This window comes from Brachyistius frenatus, unplaced genomic scaffold (assembly GCF_029030835.1).
Source record: "Brachyistius frenatus isolate BFR_SWC_R1_liver_20210118 unplaced genomic scaffold, ASM2903083v1 Contig_65, whole genome shotgun sequence".
Classification (NCBI taxonomy): domain Eukaryota; kingdom Metazoa; phylum Chordata; class Actinopteri; family Embiotocidae; genus Brachyistius; species Brachyistius frenatus.
In genome coordinates, this window is record NW_027210664.1 from 645,584 (window position 1) to 655,026 (window position 9,443).

Here is a 9,443-nt window from a genome sequence, read left to right on the forward strand (position 1 = left end):
GACAGTGGAACAAAACATGCTGACCAGAAAAGCCAAGCAACACACTTAACGCTTTCGCTTTATTCTGTGATAGGGATGCATGATTCAGGATCAAATGAGAATCACCATTTTTTATGAATTTTTTTGCTTAGATTTGAGATCACGATTCTCTCACGATCTCTTTTCTGCATAAATATTTGTTGTTTTCATTTGCGTGATACAGAAGACAACTAAAACTATGATAGTCCTTGATGCAATGTATTCTAGTAGAATAATAATGATATTAACATTGAGATTAATCAAGGAAACCTTGTAAATTTCAGATCAGTAATATCAATGAAATGTGACTACTGAGTTTGATAAAATAAAACTGATGACTGAAAATGTTTTTAAAAAAACTACAGAATTCAGATGATTTATCATCGCTGTTGAGCCTGACAGGGAAGATTATGTTGTAATGATTTGCGTGCTGTTTACATACGATGTCTGGTAGTTTTCCTTTAGCTTCCCTTGCGTTTCACCTGGTGTAACGCTGTGTTGTTATTGGTTGAGGAGGAGTAGGAGCGCTCGTTTTGGTGTAACTCATTTTCCAAATGAAAGATTCATGCAAATGCAGAAACCTTTTCATTTGAAAATGAGATCGCGTAGAATGATGATTTAAGGTCACGATTTGATTAGGATTAATAAATAATTAATAGGATTAATTGTGGCGTACCGGAAACATGCAGGTACGCGTTTTATTTTAGGAGCAACGAAGCATTGTTTCAATCAGCGTAGCAAGAAATTCATCCACGACTCTGTACACTGTAATTCAGGGTTTCTGTTATCTGGGCCATCACATGTGCACACACATCAGCAATGGCTATTCTTGGCAGATTAGCTTTTTTTCATTAAATATGCCAATATCCTTCCAGAGCCGCGTGACATGTTCAATACTTTGTTGTTTACGACCTGACAAAAACAAATTGGTCCACAACGGTCACTCAAAGTGGCGGAAATGTGTTTGCTTGACGTCTGCTGTCGACTCAGCATCATTTATGTCCTGTTCCCTAATGGAGGAACTTTGTTGCTGAAGTATAGATACGATTTTAGTCCATCACTGTGATTATTCTTTGTTATGACGATTGACAGTCGCATGGAATATTTCCTCATCATTGCTGGGATTAAAAGGCGGGCGACTTGTTGCCCACTGCAGACTATAACGGGTCTCTGATGTTATTTGTGATAGAAAAAAAAAATGAACTCAACATGAACAGAATCTTTTTGTGTTGATGAAACAGTTGTGTCAGTCGTGGAAGAATTGCCAGTGTGGGTTTTAATTCTTCAGGGATTACGGGGAATCAACACAGCTGCAGTGAAGGAGGTGTTAACAGAAGCAGATGTTATTTGTTTTAATACTTGCTGTGGAGGGGGTGTTGCTGCTGCAGGCATCTTCGCATCACACTGCTGTGTTGCAGCTCAGCCTTTATTAATAAGCGTACTTGGTAAACATGTTGTTGAGGTACAGTTTCACAATACAGTATAGATATGAATTTACATAGTCTCATATAGGTGTTTACTTTCATTGATTTGCAAATAAATGCGTTCCCATGTTTATTGAATCATCTGCTCAGATAGTCAACACCGTAAAACACACTGCTGTTCCATAAATGTGGGAAAGGGAAGCTTTTGTTGTCAGATCCATCATTTTAGTTACAACTAGAAGGTATTTTCTTTCCACAAAGCCAGTAAACATAATTCATATATCATCATAATGAATAAATTATTGATTATTAAATCTGTTGTAGGACAAATGTTTTTTGTTGTTGTTTTGTTTTCATTCAGTTTGTTATGATTGAGATTTAATTAAATTCAAATCAATTCAATTGTATTTAAATCGACAAACAAAGTACTCACATCATTACAGAAAAAAATCCCAACAATTAAACAATTCCCACGACACGTAAGTGATTTAAAATGTTAACGTTGTTGTTCAGTTGGTCAACGAGCATTTCAACTCACGTTCACCCTCTCCTTATCTATGACGTGGACCACAAGCAATATTACAGTAAACACTGTATAAATCTTCAAACATTTTGTGTGTCCATAAATATCACCAGATTTTTGTTTGGGCCATTTTGTGTTAGCTGGAAAAAAAACAAACAGATATTATTGGATTGATTGGGGCACAAGAAAAACACGATGCATTACAGAGACCTTGGCCTAAAGATCATTAGCATTCATAATCTGTCCATGTATGTCAGATGCTCTTGAAATGAATACGCTGCTCCAGCTTGGGTACATCTCATCTTCATGAATATAAAGGTGACCAGATTGCTCGTGTTCTGATTACTTGAAGAGATAACATATGTATGAAAGGGAACATACCTGAAACTTAACCAAGGTCAAGCCTTTCAATATGTAGCATAAAGCAGGTCAGAAAATTGGACCTGCGGTTTAATATCTAACGAGCAGTTCGATGTGGTGAGAGATCACAGGGACATGATGGATGGCGTGTGCCAAGTCGCATCATTTGACTTGTTTGTTGCTCCACCTTTGATATCCTGTTTCCAATAAATCTTGTATTGACACGGCCTTATCGTACCCAAACCTGAAACAGCCGTACTTTTCTTTAAAAGAGACACTTGAAGCAGCGTCGCATCGGGCGCAGATACAACCCAGAGCTTGTAAGCGGTAAATGGGAGCAGCTCTCCACTCCGCGCTGCAGAGAGCGAATCAGGTGGGGAGGCTCGATGCTGCTTTCAAAAGTGCTGATCCTGATGTAATATTGACAGGCGCTGAGCTAGGAGAGGTCTTCGGGTCTGACATATTAAGGTCATATTACCTTCCTCCAGCCATGCTTGCCTCTCCGACTGAGCTCAGCGCCAAAGGTAGCGCTTTGCCAATGCACGAGCCCCACTGCTACAATGCTGATGATTAAAAAGGCATGCGCCTTTAATGTTAAACATGACAAAGGACATTGAGCCAGTATAGGTTGGGGACACGCAGCATGTATAGGAAATCGGTTTAAAGGCATTTCCCAAAACAACCTGTGTGAGAACTGAGATTTACTGCAGTATACCGCATCAATACTTATCTGAAATTAAAACAAAGCTGTGGGATTGATGTTCCGAAAAAAATGTGTTGATTTTCCGTACCCCTCTTTAAGTTAGACAGACAATATCTTATTGAAGTGTCAGGGCAAAATTCAATACATCTTCTTGGCAGCATGAATAATGCATCACATGCTCTTAGGCTAAAAAGGAGAGGAGGTTATAAATATGAAACATATGAGTTGTATTGACAAGGCCGAGCCAAGCTGGCACCCGTCATCAGCAGGAGAGCTTCCCGTGAAACAACAGACAAGCGTCCTCTATCATCTCTGCCCTTTATCGGACCTGTCGAGGTCACATTCGGATGCATATTTTGTATCAAGGTGAACTCTGCTTTTCTTGGGCTTTTGCCAAAACACAACTTTCCGTAATTTCAGTATAATGATCTGATTTTCTCTGAATCTCAACAAAAGATAAAACAAGCATCAAACTTTGGAGGCTCTTGGCATATTGAGTGATGGGCTTCATATCCTTTCTCCACAATGGCTATCAAAAAATGCTCTCGGCATTAAAATGTATCCTCTGTGTCTTATTTTAACATAGAAAACAACCAAACCAGCCTGATGCAGTGCACTATTGCTTTGCCTTATCCTGACTTTCAAATAAACAAAGATAAAACTTGTAAGATGTTTGTTCAATATTTGTTTAATTGGAAAGGGAATAGGACTCTATTTGAATGCAAGGGGCTGCCATGGTTTTTGAGCTGCCTTCAAGAGATAATTGTTACCTGGATCAATGATCTTTCATTGCTCAGCCCAGACGATTCCAGTCACAGAGGCAAAGAGTTGCTTTTCTCATGGGGCCAGATGTAAAGGCAGATTAATGGTCCACAAACCAACTCCAGTTACAGAGATTAGTGCCTATGAAGCCCAAGAAAGTAACACAAATAACTGCCTGTCCTGTGAATAAAAAAAAAACATGTCAATAGTCATATTGTAAATTGCATAGAATAATATTCTTGTCCATTGAAAAATCCATCATACAAGTAGCATGCATGTTGAATATTTTGTTAAGTACACAATTAATGATAAAATAACTGAATTTCATGCACAAATCTACCCCGAACTTCTAAGAGTCTGGGGTGGGTAATCATCTTTGAATAGTCATTCTCGAAAAAAAAATCAAGAGTTCATGAAACTATCGTTTTTGTTTTATTTCCTCTGTTTTTACTGCCGCTTTTTATTAATGCATTACAACTCCCAGAGGGTGGCAGCAATGCACCTAAAAGCTGTTTGCCAGCTGTAATTAAACAGCAGAAGGAGGAGAAAAGGAGCACACTGCTACCAGCCTCCGATAAAATGGCTGTCCGTTTAATATGCTACCATGTTGAGTTTCCACGTTGAGACCTTTATCATCAGGGTTTGAATAATGTAATAAATGAGCAGCAGTCCCCCATGTTAGTGTTAAAGGTTTTGTTGACCCATCCATCCACCCTGTCCTCCTTTAGTTCTTTGATAATGTGTAACACCATTCGACCTTGTCAGTTGACCATTAAACACATGCCGTTTGTGTGGACTTGCTAAAAGGATCAATACTATTGATTGTTTTGTTTTCTTTGTAGGACAGTCTCCTTTTAGCAAACCTCTTTTTAACTAAGCGTTATTACATCCACATATAAACCGGATTAGTCTGTAATCTGTCGTACGAGATAGAAGAGATACAAGTTAATACCATTTTTTTTTTTTACTACTTATCTATGAATTTTCATTATAATTATTCCCCATAGTAACCAATGCCTGAAAAGGATTACTTTTAAATAAATAGATAAAGTCCGTCCTAAAAGGAAACGAACAGGCCGATGCGAACACCTATCTGCTTACTTTGCAGGATGCTACTCGGCATAGTGTTCGTTCACCTTTCTCCCTCCAGGTATCTCCTTTGCATAATCCCTTTAAAGTGAGAAACTGTGTTATTCTTACCCCGCCGTCTCACTTTTGTCACTTTTCTGTCATACCTGATTTTCTCATTGCCCCCCCCCCGCTGCTCCCCTTTCCATCCTCGAGCTGCTTTCTTGACACCATCTTGGTACTCGTATACTTTGCCATTTTTTTTCCTCCCTCAGAGAAAGCCGAAACAAAAAGGAAAAATTTCACTTTTGTAAATGTCCCGGCTGAAGACACATCCGTTGAATGAGAAAGGATTAATCAACCTTGCCATTTGCAATAGCAAAACACAAAACAAACATAATCTATTGTGAAGAGGAGCTCTCACAACTTTTTTCTTATTATTTTCATCATTGATTTCATTATATTAGAGGTCAAACCCACAGATATAGAGTCACATTGAGCGTATGAAGAGGGTATGAGGATAAGTCATTCTCTTGCACACAATACAAGAATAATGAACAAAGATGAATGCGCTTTTTTTAATTAATGTGAATTCTCATTTTAAAGGCTTTTTCAAACTAAACAGTGAAGTAGTTTAGTATGCCGCAGTGAGTCAGACTTGTGGGATGTTGGACAATCTATTATTATTTAGTTGATTATTTGTCTGCTGGTGAAAACGTTTGCAGTCTCGTCGGGTTTGATAATGTAGTGACGTCGTCCTGGGTTGTTGGTATTTCTAACATTTCTTCTACTTTTTGACATTTTATAGCGTAAAATAAGTATTTGACGAATCAACAACATGATTCCCAGATTAGTTGATAATTTAAATAATCATTAGTTGCAGCCATGTTGCAGTTACAGGCACACTGGCCTTTCTGGCTGTCGAACTCACTCACAAATATTGTACCCGGAAGTTTTACCAAAGTATTTTATCCACCTCTGTGCTGTGTCTTTTGAGTTAGGGCAGGTATATGCCGAACAGGCCAAGAAACTTTTGTTCAAAAGGTTCAACAACAGAAATCTCTGTCTTTGGGCTTTGTGTCAAAACAAAATCAAAGCATTGAATCTCATTTTTTTGCCAACCTCGGGGATAAACTTGTATTTTCACACCTGGGCAGAGTTTTCTCAAGATCATAGGAATGATCTGTTTTCCAGTCCGGGTTTTAGCCTTACAGTGATGGCAGCGCACGAACTGTATGCAACGCCTTGAACTGCACAATGGAAAGGCGCTAGTTAGCGAGAGGAGAAGACACTGTTGTATTGTGGGATGTCTGTGTCGAGCTTAGGGCGACCCGCGGAGCATTTTATCTGGCTGTGCAACCTGGCCGGATGGCATTCTCTTGGCATGCCATGCTCGTGACTGGCCACTTGGCTCGTGTCCCGGGGATATTTGGCTCACCGCGCACAACAGAATCACCCCCATCCCCCTAATTCCCTTCTTCACCCGTCTCCCTCGTTTTCTCTCTCTCTCACACACACACACACACACACTGGCCGCTTGCCTAAGGACATCTGCAGTGCTTTGTGTGGCCTAGCGGGTCTCTTTATGCCGGTTTCATGGCCATGGCTAGTAGGAAGACAGTGCCATGATAGCTACAGACAACCACACAATTATACAACACAGTCAGTGAGTCACTGCAAGGTGGGTTTCTTTTTCGCAGTGCACGAGGTCCTAGCAGCTGCGACTTCGCGAGGCACCGGTGTAATTCAATTGTGGGGATGGCCTTGGGTGGTGCAGAATCAGGGGACATACAACAGCTTATTATCCACCTCTCTGACTGTCTGTCAAATTGATAGCTCATTTTTAGTGGCATCTCATTGACATTGTGTTGAATGTCCTGTGTCTGCCCTGCTTAATTGAACACAGAATTACCCTATTTGGACACGCGCAGCAGAATGGAGCTTAACGAACGTGGAAAATAGAAGATGAGATGAGAGCTGACCTCTGGAACGCACTCCATACACAAAAGCTAGCGGCTGCCGTCACAGAGATTATCTAAAGGGGGGCGGAATGAACATTTGGTAATCTGTCAAATGCTGGCACTGCAAAATACACAAACTTGATGGCCATTCCTAATATGCAAAAAAAACCCACGATTGCATTACGCAGTGCTGAGACTGTGAAGGATCCTGAAAGCGGACTGCTTGAATTAGACTTTCAAGGGGTTAAATGTGGGTCAGTAGATCAGGGTTTCACAGCAGATTCAGAGAGGCTCCATGACACATTGTCTTCAGTCTTCAACAGGAGATGGGTACTTGTTTATTTTGGCTGTGAGGTGACAGCAAGGACACGTCGAAAATGTAATCATCCATATAGCCACACAGGGTATATGGTTTTTGCGAGCATTTCATCTGTGCAACCTGGAAATAAAATGTCCATTATCATAAACGCTGAATGGTGCAAGTGGTATAGCGCACCTAATGAAGAGCCATCCTGGATGGGTTGGAGTAATTTCAACAGCTCATGTTGTATGAGCAGCGCTTTATCATTGTTTGGTAGCTGAAGCATCCTCCTAATGAAGCGTGAGTTTATTGAGATGTAGGTTAGATCACTGCCACTGAATGAAAGTGGACAAATGCTCGTATGAATGCTTTAATTTGAAAATACGCCGCATCACTTTCCGCTCCGGGTATTCCTGCGATATCCTTCACACCTCACAAACAGCTGTCATCCATTAAAGCAATGGGATGTGTGCTCATTTGCTTTCTTGCTGAGAGTTGGATAAGAAAATCAATTCCACTCCCAAGTATTTACAGTAACCGCTGTATGAGGCTGCAGCCAAGAGAGAGGCAGCTCAGCTCAACATAAAGAATGGAAGCAGAGGAATAAAGCCAGGATTGTGTGCGTGTGGACCGCTAAGGCTTGCTAATGAACCGGTTCAAATTCTGTGGGATCGCTACAGTAACCCGTGTACGGAAACGACAACGCACCTTTTTTTCGGGAGGCTTTACATGCAACTATTTCTGAACCAGAACCTTTTCACCTCTTGGAGTCGTCGCTCGTCGCGGGACGTACAAAGGAAAAGATGCCAAAATACTCTTTAGAGTTGGATGCTAATGTCCTGTGGGTTCATCACTCCCAGCAAACCCTTGATATTGTTGACGTGTATCTATAGTCTGTGGAAGTAATCCACATCGAAGCACGGTGTCTAATGTTGGACTAATTAAACATCCAAGCATTTGGTTTGACAAAAAAAAAAAACTAAAAACCTTTACTCATAAATGTGGGTTAAGAGAAAAAAAAATGTCCCATGAGTTTTTAATACATTTGAATAAGATATGAGGACATGTTTTAATATTCCTGATGCGATGTGACTGGCAGTCGAGAAGGTAAACATTCCAGGATGTTTTTTTGCTGTTGTTTTTTTTTCACCTTTGAAGTTTTGCCAACATTACTGATGTAAACATCTTTAAAAAGATCCTGTTTTTGTTTTTAAATTGAATCAACACATTTAATGAATGCATATATGAGTGACTCCACAGTCACTTAAAGCACTACTTTAACTCCTGTGCTCTTGGAGATGCTCTCTATTTTAAATCCTACATATCTGTAGAGCTGTTGGTGCATTGGATTCTGTGCGTAGCAGCAAAAACACTTGGGGCGTCTCGCCCACCACATGTTCAAAGATCTCTGCTGCCCTCTGTTGATAGTATGCTATCCAAAGATAACAAACGTTGCTGCCCAAAATGCCTGAATTAAACAATACAGGTGTGAAACAAAGACTTCCATACTTTATAATGTACAGATGGATGCTAACTCCGTGTATTGTATAGTTTTCAATATGTTCGGCAATTAAAACTGCTTTAATGTCAAGTCTGTAGTTCTACCTTTAGTCAGACTGAATATATTTTTAAAAAGAAAGTACCTTATCACTTTTTCTGCAATCTTGTATCATCTAGAAACCTTTATATGTTATTATTTGATTTAAAAATAAAAAATAACAAATAAAATCTGTAGGAATGATGTCAACCAATGGAAGTGTTGCTGCATTAACATGTTGTGGCTTTAATCCTCCAGCAGAGGGAGCCAAATACTAATTATAGCGGTCTCTTGTTCACATGGCGATGCACTATATTCTTCAAGCAAACTACGGAGCAACGTGTTAGAAGATGGTAGGAGGCTACACAGCACAGACACCGATTGCCCGTTGACACTCGTTTAGCATTAAGAAACCTGCATCATGACCCCCATAAAAGTGCAGTACCACGGAGGAGTGAATTGGCTCCAACTATAGACTTTAAATAAACTATTACAGCCCTAATTGACAGACGGATACAAGACGGGCACACGTGCACCTGCATTAGGTGAAACCTGACAGCACAGCATCCCATTGGCAGCGAAAAATGTGCCATTATGCATCATCTCAGGTGATATATGAGCGTGGTTGCATGCCTGCGTACAGTCACCACAACAGAGATAGCGCACACCATTTCTGAACAGCAATTACATTTCCCCTAAGAAAATCATCCAGATGGGTTTGAAATATGCAACAATTTGTTTGGTCATTAAGACGCCTATTCAAAACTGCTTTTGCTTGTAATTATA